We start from the raw sequence: 8,674 nt of genomic DNA, 5'->3' as shown, positions 1-8,674 counted from the left end.
ATCGTGCTGCCCAGCAGAGAAGGAAGCCAGGCAGTTTAGACCAAGAGTCTCACTCCATGTGAGACTCGGTTCTTTGAAGGGACCCCTGCCTCTGTGAGAGCATTGTGACATGTCTGGTGGAAAAAAGGCCCCCAACTCTGCCTGCTGTGAGACAGGAGTCCTTCCCTGCAGCTGCCTTGCAAGCTCACAGTGCTGGCCTTGCCCAATAAGCTGTGGTGGAGCAGCCAAGCCAAGCAGTTTGAGCATGGAGAGCTTGGATCCAGCGTTGAGATTATGAAGTTAGAGCAATTAGCAGGTTCACTGTGTGAGTTGTTTCCACTGGCAATGATTTTGTATGTACAGTGACTGTATGTTTCATCTGAACACAGCTTTTACATTAAATCACCAAGTCTTTTGGCTTTGTCAGTGAGAATACAAATACTTACATAAACTTCACAAATAAATTAGTGACTCTGTTTTGTTCAGTAAACCTGCAGATTTAACTGGCTGCCTGAAAATTACAAACCAAAACCCAAACATGACACAAGTTGTCTGCAGGCAATACAGGTATTGTTCATATTTTCTGAGTGTTTCTTAGAGGAAAGAGACTTTGAGTGTGCCAGTCGTGGATGACTACAAATAAGCACCCTGTCTTGTCCTTATGATGCTCAATTCTGTTCTCTCAGAATTTCTGTCTTCATTAGTATTTTTTTTTGCCTAATTTTAGATGTTCTGAATTATAGGTTGTCTCCTGAGTGGGTTCTCTGGGTATTCCTGTCATAGAAGTAGCTATTTCTAGAATTCATTCTAGACATGTTTTGGAATTTACCTAACAGAAAAAAAATGTTAAGACAGGTTGATGCCTTAGGTGCATCAAGGTGGCAGATGACAAATAAAAACGTGTAATATGACAAAAGCAGTTTGGACCCTACCCCTTACATGAGCAAGTGTAAACAAGATGGTTGGAAAAGTGACCAGTACTAAAGGATTTCTGTGACTTAGTGGAAAACTCTTGTGATGTGAGTTGGACAGAAATGCAGGTAGACAAAACATCAGTTATGGATTCCTTGGAAAACTAAGAAAATCCTTTCATTTCTCCAGGTTTTCCACAACAAAAGGATGCAGAAATATGTTTGCAAGTGAAACGGAGAAGTAGAGGAGTGCTGTCTGGAAGGAATGCTTCCAAGATGGCAAATTGTGATATCCTGCAGTATCAATGAGGTTATTTTTGGCAGGGCAAATGAGAGCTTTCTACTCTCCCTGCTTTGGAAGGTAGGTAGTCTGTGGTGTGACCTTTTGGTGCTTTATAGTATCATCTGTATTTTGTGAGAGCTGATTAAGAACGCCATGCTTTTATCCCTGTACTCCTAGCATTCCAACCCTGTACAGGAGCATAGTAAACTGCCGCCTGTAGGAAGCATTAAAACACAGTCTTTGTTGTTCTCAACTCTCATATCTCCGGAGGACTTCAGATTTGTCTGTATTTCTTTCACACACCGTACACTTTGTGCAACACCTCTCTGTCAAAGATTGTTTTGCACCAGATATGCTCCCCCATCAGGAAATATAACTCAATAAAATGAAGTGTTATGCTTCATAGCTCCAAAAAGATGTCTGCAGTATAGTCTTCTGCAAAAGAAGCAACAAAGCTGTTGTAGTCCAAGATCTTTGTACTGTTGATGATTTGGTCTGGCTGACCAGAAATTCCAAACATGGATGGTATATATGTCTATGGATCAGTCATGGATATCCATATCTCTGACTTTACCCATAGTTATTATGCAGGGGACAAAGATCTCCCAAAGGCAAAGGACCTTCGTGTACAATAATATTTCTTACATAGGGTTTAATTTATCTATTTTAGTATGACCTCGACAGCGAACTGTAACAAACCTCTGCAAGCATAAGCATGTTGACCCTGAATCCCTGTGAGTTGTCAGCAGCTCTGGAAGAGCAGCAGCGTACTGGAGGGAAGAGTGGACATCCTGCTGTCTGTGGAGGATAGGGAAGAACTTCCACCTTCCAACCCCAAATGCCTTGCTCTTTGCACTGCATACAGCCAGGTGCACCACTACAGCTCCTGGGGCTACTTTCTAATACATGGTGACTTCAGAAGCAGGCCTGGGCAGCTCAGGTACCTGCTTTGGGATAAGGTAACAGCTGCTTTTACAGAGAATATATTAAATGTCAGAACACCTGGATAATGAAACAGTGAGATCCTTTCAGTGAGGAGGAGGCAAGTCTAGCAGCAGAGGAACTGAAAAGACAAGTCAATGTCATGACAGGGATCTGTGCATTGTTTTGTTCGAATAGCCCCAGCCCTTTGGACATGTGGTAGTGATACTTGTGAGCATCACAGCGCCATACTCTTGTATTTAATAAACTTTTCAAAATGTGTTGATTCTGAGACTCATGATAAGACCAGTTTATGAATATATTGGGTTGCTGCTGGCTGTAGCTCACTTAGACACATATCCTTTGTCATATGACCAAGCATCTGGGCCCCAGCCAACATTGAAAAATCCCCTGTGCATTTTCTCCAAGAGGCAGAGAGTGTTCAATAATTTCCTTGAAGAACAGGTTTTATTTTCCCACCTGCTGGCTCAGCTGCTTTTTGATGTTGAGTCTGTCCCAGTTCTTGCTGCATCCTGGAAGCGTGAATGGTGACTCTAGTCACATCAGAGTTGACCGAAAGAAATGAGGAATAAGGATGGCTAAGGAAAAGGGAATTATGATTGCTTTACTTGATATTTTCACAACTTCTCTCATCATATTAACTCTCACAGGTTAGTACAAATAAGGTAAAGGCCCCCTAGGTAAAGTCTAACCTGGTTCAATGTCAGTACATCCATGTACTTTTTTCATCCACAAAAGTTCTTGGTCATGGCAAAAAGACTGAGAGGAGAGAAGAATGGAGCTGAAGAAAGGACTTTTTAAGAACTAAAAGGAGGATAAGGGCAAAGGAAGAGATCACATATATATGTGATTCAAGAGTATGCAACAAACTGATGAGGGAAAGGGAAAGGACAAGGGAAAGGATAAGGACAAGGGTAAGGGGGAACTGAGGTCTGAGGGATCCTGTGAGAGAACTGAACTGCATGGATGGGAACAAATGGACATTGAGCAGTGAAAGACAGGTTGGATGAGAAGTGAGGATGGTGGGAATTAGACTGGAAAATGTTAGGAAGAGGGGGCTGAAAAATGAGAGAAATGAGAAGGACCTAAGCAAGGAAGCAGAGTGGAATGGAATGGAATGGAATGAATAGCTTGTATTAAACCACCAAATCCAACTCATTACACTTGAGAAAAAAAATGTTAAATGCACTGTTCCTGAATAAGTTTGATGTGCCTATAAAGATAGACCCATGTTATATGGAATTTAATATTGCATCTGGAAACAAAACTCTGGGTGGATTTGGACTTATGCATGGTATGCTACACAGCATTCTCATGGATACGGAGTTGAAGAAAGGTATTTCTGCTGAAAGTGGTGAATCCTGCCTGTGCTGTGCAGAGCGGGAAGCTCAGGAGGAGCTGGTGGATGGGTGGCTCAGGATACCCAGGAGTGGTGGCCCCAGGACCATCGCACGCGAGCCCTCCTTGTTCCTCTCTCGAGCACTTGAGGGTCTTGCCTAACCTGCCCCAGGCTCTGGGCGCTCCAGCCAAAGGAAAGGGATCCTGCCTGTGCCTGCCTGTCTGCACCGTGCCTGCTGAGCTACCTGGCAGGCACCAGTTGCCATCTAGTGGCTATTGTAGGACTCTCTGTGCCTGGAAAACAGTTTTTTCCAACCAAATTGCAACCCAGCAACTGCTTTTCTAGAGAAGATTTGCACGATTTGCCCCCAGAGGCTCTTGAGTGACTCGCTCAGAAGCACAGGGTCTGACGCTGGGAGCGAAGAGTGGGCGCCCCTCTCTGTAGCACCCAGAGTTTGGCCTTGCTTTGCAATTAGACAGGTTATTCACCTGCCTTCTAGGTGTGCATTTTACAGAAGGAGAAGGCTGGGAAAGTCCCAAAAGCAGCCGAGTGTGACATCAGCCCTGCTGGGCTGGCTCCCTTACTGGCAAATGGGAGCTCAGCAGAAGTGGGATCTTCACTTCTCACTTTTGATTCTGGCCAGATTATTGGAATAGGCTGGAAGTTTTTCATCATTATATTTTAGTATTTTCTCCCTTGCTAGATCCCAACCAGACCAAGACAAAATACTCTAGCTGTTGGGCAGGCACAGAGCAAATATTGGTCCAATGGGTATGTTGCATTGGCTCCAGACCATTCCTTTCCCCTGGTCCCTGAGAATTGAAGACATGGTGCAGATGGACAGTTTAAGACTGATGCCCTTGAGTGAAAAAAAAGTAATTTGATTCCTTTTCCTTTCAGAGAGCTGCCAGTCACTTTCCATTTTTTCCCTGAAGAAAAGACATGATAAATGCTGAGAAAATTTGAGAAAGGTGAGAAAAGAGGGAGAGGAGTGAAGGAATGAGATCTGTGAAGCACTCCCACTATTGACTGGTGTCTTTGAACAATCCCATTATCTCAAGAAATCAAGTGGAAGAATCTTAAGAATTAGGAGAATTTGGAAAAGTGGAGTACCTACTGTCCCCATTATATTACTCTCTTGAAAGGGAGACCACCATGAAGGAATGGAAGAATTTTCCTTCCCTGTCTCATAGAGTGCCTCAATACAGAACACCCCCACATCCTTTACTGTGGTAGCATCTCCTTGTCTTTGTGTTCACTCGTGATGGATTGTTCAATTTTGGGTTATTGCCACTGTGGTATACAATCATCACAGCAAATAATGTCCAATTGTACTCTAAGTACTTATCACTTGCACACTGAGCATAGTTTTGTTTTCAGAAGAAAAACTTCCCCAGTTCTGAAAATACGACAGAACTGTATGAACATCCATCATGAGGTCGTAGAAGTAACTGGACTGTATTTTGTTCGTGCAAGAAAAATGGAGCTCACAATATGTCTGTACCAGCAAAGCTTTGTGCATGTGTGTCCTGGTTTGAGACAAATTCAGAGGAAAACATCTAAATGTATGTATCCTCTAATAGAAGGCAGATTTCAGCAGCCCCTCCCCCACCAGGTTCAGAAAGAAATTCCTCAGAGGAAAGTGAAAAAAACTATTTATTTAACAAGCAGGGTGCATGCAGGCACCAAAAAAAAAAAAAAAGAATGAATAATGTTAAATAATAAAACCTCTCACGTAGAGAAAACCTGAGTCCTTTCTGTAGAGGTAGCTTTGCTCTCTCTGGAGTTGGGGTGCCCTGGGCCGAGGTGTCAGGCTTCCTGGTGATGTTCTGGTGTTGCTGAATAGTCCAGAAGAAAAGAAGAAGAAGCCAAAGTCCCAGGGACAAACTTTCTTGCCTTAGTTAGCAGGCTAGCTAAAAAAGCAAAGAATTTTAGCTCTCTGTCTCTCTCCTGAGAAACAGAGATGAAAGTTGGGAAAAAGCAGGAAAGTCCTTTTCTCCACTCTGCTGCAGCAAGTTATCTGTGTTTTTGAATGCAAGCTGCCAAAAGAATCCCACCGGCTTCCCCCACCCTCTCTCAAAGGTACAGAAAGGCACAGGATTCTTGTCTGGGCATAGAGCAGGCAATAGGGGATGCAACATCATAAAGTCATCCCAAAACAATGTGTTCCATGGCACAGCTGCCTTTCTTCTTTCTTGGATGCACTTGAAGAGGATCCTTGTGTCTCCAGGCTAAGGCAAACCAATATATACCTGCAAAGCATGGCTGCAGGGCAAAAATCTGAAGCTGCTGTACCAAAAAAATCTCCCCACCATAGATGTTTTATAATGAAAAGAGCCCCCAACCTTTTTTTTTTTTTTTTTAATGCAGAACTCTGTCCTTTATATGTTTATTTGAAAACAGAAGAAAACTTTGCTTTATGCTTTTGCCTAAATTAAGGACTTCATGCTGTCCTGCCTTGTCTCAGTTTAAGACAAGTTTAGGAGGAAAATGCTCTGGAATGAATGTCTCCCCCAAAGTCAGGGTTTTGGCACTCCCCTCCCCCACCAATGCAAAAGGAATTTCTTGGATGAAAGTGAAAAAAACTATTTATTTAACAAACAAAGTGCCCACAATGCACAGGAAAAAATGAATAACGTTATATATTAAACCTCCTCTCTGCAGAGAAAGCTGGTGGATTTGGAGTTCCCTCTGCAGCTGGCTCGGCCCCTCCCGAGGTCCAAGGTTGGGATGCGGCGTCCCCGCAGCCTCCCTGGCGGTCCATGGGGTCCGATGATCTGATTCTCGGATCACAGTAGGCCGAACAGTTCCAGAAGTAGAGGAAGAAGTTCTGGAGGATTTTGGTGTGCTGGTATGGGAAAATTTCTTGCCTCAGCTACCAGGCTGGCTAAAAGCAGGAAGGTGCTCCCTCGGCTCTGCAGCGGTGAGGACGCGGGGGAGTGTGTGAGTCCTTGAACACAAACTGTGCTGAAGAATTCGCCTGGCTTCCCCCGCCTTGCCTCAGACCCAGCTTAAAGCTGCGGAACCCGTTTCTGGGCATAAAGCAGACAATAGGGGAACACAGTATTATCATAAAATCACCCCAAGACATGCCTTTTTTTTTTTTCAGTGGGAAAGAAGGAAGGAAAATATATGAGCCACTGAAAGTTGAGAACAAAAACAGCTTCGATCTTTGAAAACAGAAAAGTAACAAAACTAGATCAAGCAAAATGCAAGTCTTAAGGGAGTAGGACCCTGCTATAACGAGATATGGTCATACAGGGAATAAAAGGCACAAATTGCAACAGAGAATTTCACGTTAGAAAAAATTCTTTAAATCTAATCAGCAACAATAGTTGGGTGACACAGGAGTGGTGTGTGTGTGTTTTGCCATCACTGGGAATCTGTAGGATCTGGTTAGACATCACATGCTTGGAACAACCTGGAGCAACCTGCCCAGTGGATCAGTCAGTCTTTTCCTCCCCCCATGAGAGTGGCTATCCTGTGGCTGACTTCCAGAGGTGTTGGTGCCAAACCTGCATAAAGAAATGAACCAACTTCTCACAGCCGCCAGCCCCTCTCTGGTGGTCCCATTCCACCCAGCACTGCAGGCAGCAGGGTGTGGAAAGGGCCTAGCCTCCAGGGCCTCCCTGGGCTCAGCGGCCCTTCATGCTTATATCTGCTGGCTCCTCTTTTCCACTTTCACACTAGTTTCTGTCCCCGGGCCCTCCTCTGATTCAGAAAAGGAGGTGGCATCTCACTGGGAGTAAATGAGTACCATTTTACTTTGATTAGATCTTCCCCAAGAGAGTATTTCCTGTGATTGAGGGCCACATAGAGTTCTAAGTTCAAAATTAGTTGAAAGAAGTTTTATCATAAGTTTTATTTTTTTTTATTTGGCCTTATATTGCCTATTTACTTAGCCTGAAAAATCCTGAATAAATAGAGTTAAATAAGCACTATATTACTGAGCAATTCTTAGCTCTTGTTTATATAAAAAGAGCAGAGTGAACCTATCATTGTCTGAAAGGAAAGTCGCATTCCAGATCTCTGCTTGCTTTGGGCACCAAAGCGGGAATAACTATTTAATTTTAACATTTTCAAGTTTATATACTGGAACTGATGCTGGAGTATCATGAATGTGATCACAGAGCACTTTTATTTCATGTATTCCTCTTTATTCATTCATTTTAATGTATGTTAACTTATATAAATCATTGCACAGCATGTGTAACATGTTACAATGAAATCTAGAAAAGAAAAGAACATCACTGGAGGGCTGAGTTGTACTGTTGACAGTAGGACTGATAGCTTTGATACTCTTCTGTTGTTCATTCTCAGTTACATCCTCAGTACATGTACAGAGGTACAGCCAGTGCCTGTGCTGTCTGGCTGTGTGATCAGCAAAGGAGCTGTGTTTAAAAATACGGCTCAATTTTGGCTATTCATGTGGTTTGCAAGGGTCCAAATTATTCTGAAATATGTTACAGAGCTTTTTCTACTTTAGGTATATTCCCACCGGCTAGTTAAGCTGGATAAGAGCTACTTTTTGTGTATGGCTTAGCTGGAGCCACGTGTAAGCATTGTCCTTCCACAAGGAAAAGCCCCAAATGATCACCAGGACTGCAGCAGGTACTTGATCTCCAAACTGAACTGACAGAAAGGCTTATGTTTCCCCAGTGGAAAGCAGTTATTTTCAGTGTATTTGGTGACATTAGGGACCAGGGCTCTGAGACAGCTTTTCTGCATTTCAGGGGACCTCAGCTTGCTGATATGAGATGTTGATGGTGAGGGCAGAGATGCATGCCTTTCAATTGCCAGTATAACTTGTTGTCAACCCTAAACAAATACACAAAATAAAAAATAAAACCTCATTCTTGGTGATGCATTTTCTTTTCTAGAAATGTTTTATTTTTAATAACCTTCACTTCAGCTGTTTCCCACCTGATCTAGATGAAGTTGCCCCTGCTCATTGCAGGGGGTTGAACTAGGTAACCTCTAAATGTCCCTTCCAACCCAAACTGTGGTTCCTTGATTCTATGAAAACTGAGCTGGCCTGGCCTACACTGTATTTCTAGAAAGCAGCAAAAGAAGAATTTCCACAATGCAGAGGCCACAGAAAAACCAGAGGCCTGTGATAATAAAAGGATTTATATTAATAATAATTACTATTGTGGTATGTTCCTTGGAGGTAGATATGCATTGTGTGTCACACCACCTCAGCTGGAATCCTTCATGGTG

The sequence above is a fragment of the Corvus brachyrhynchos genome, unplaced genomic scaffold, assembly GCF_000691975.1.
Source record: "Corvus brachyrhynchos isolate BGI_N302 unplaced genomic scaffold, ASM69197v1 scaffold80, whole genome shotgun sequence".
Taxonomy (NCBI): Eukaryota; Metazoa; Chordata; class Aves; order Passeriformes; family Corvidae; genus Corvus; species Corvus brachyrhynchos.
Note: the sequence above shows the minus strand (reverse complement) of the source record.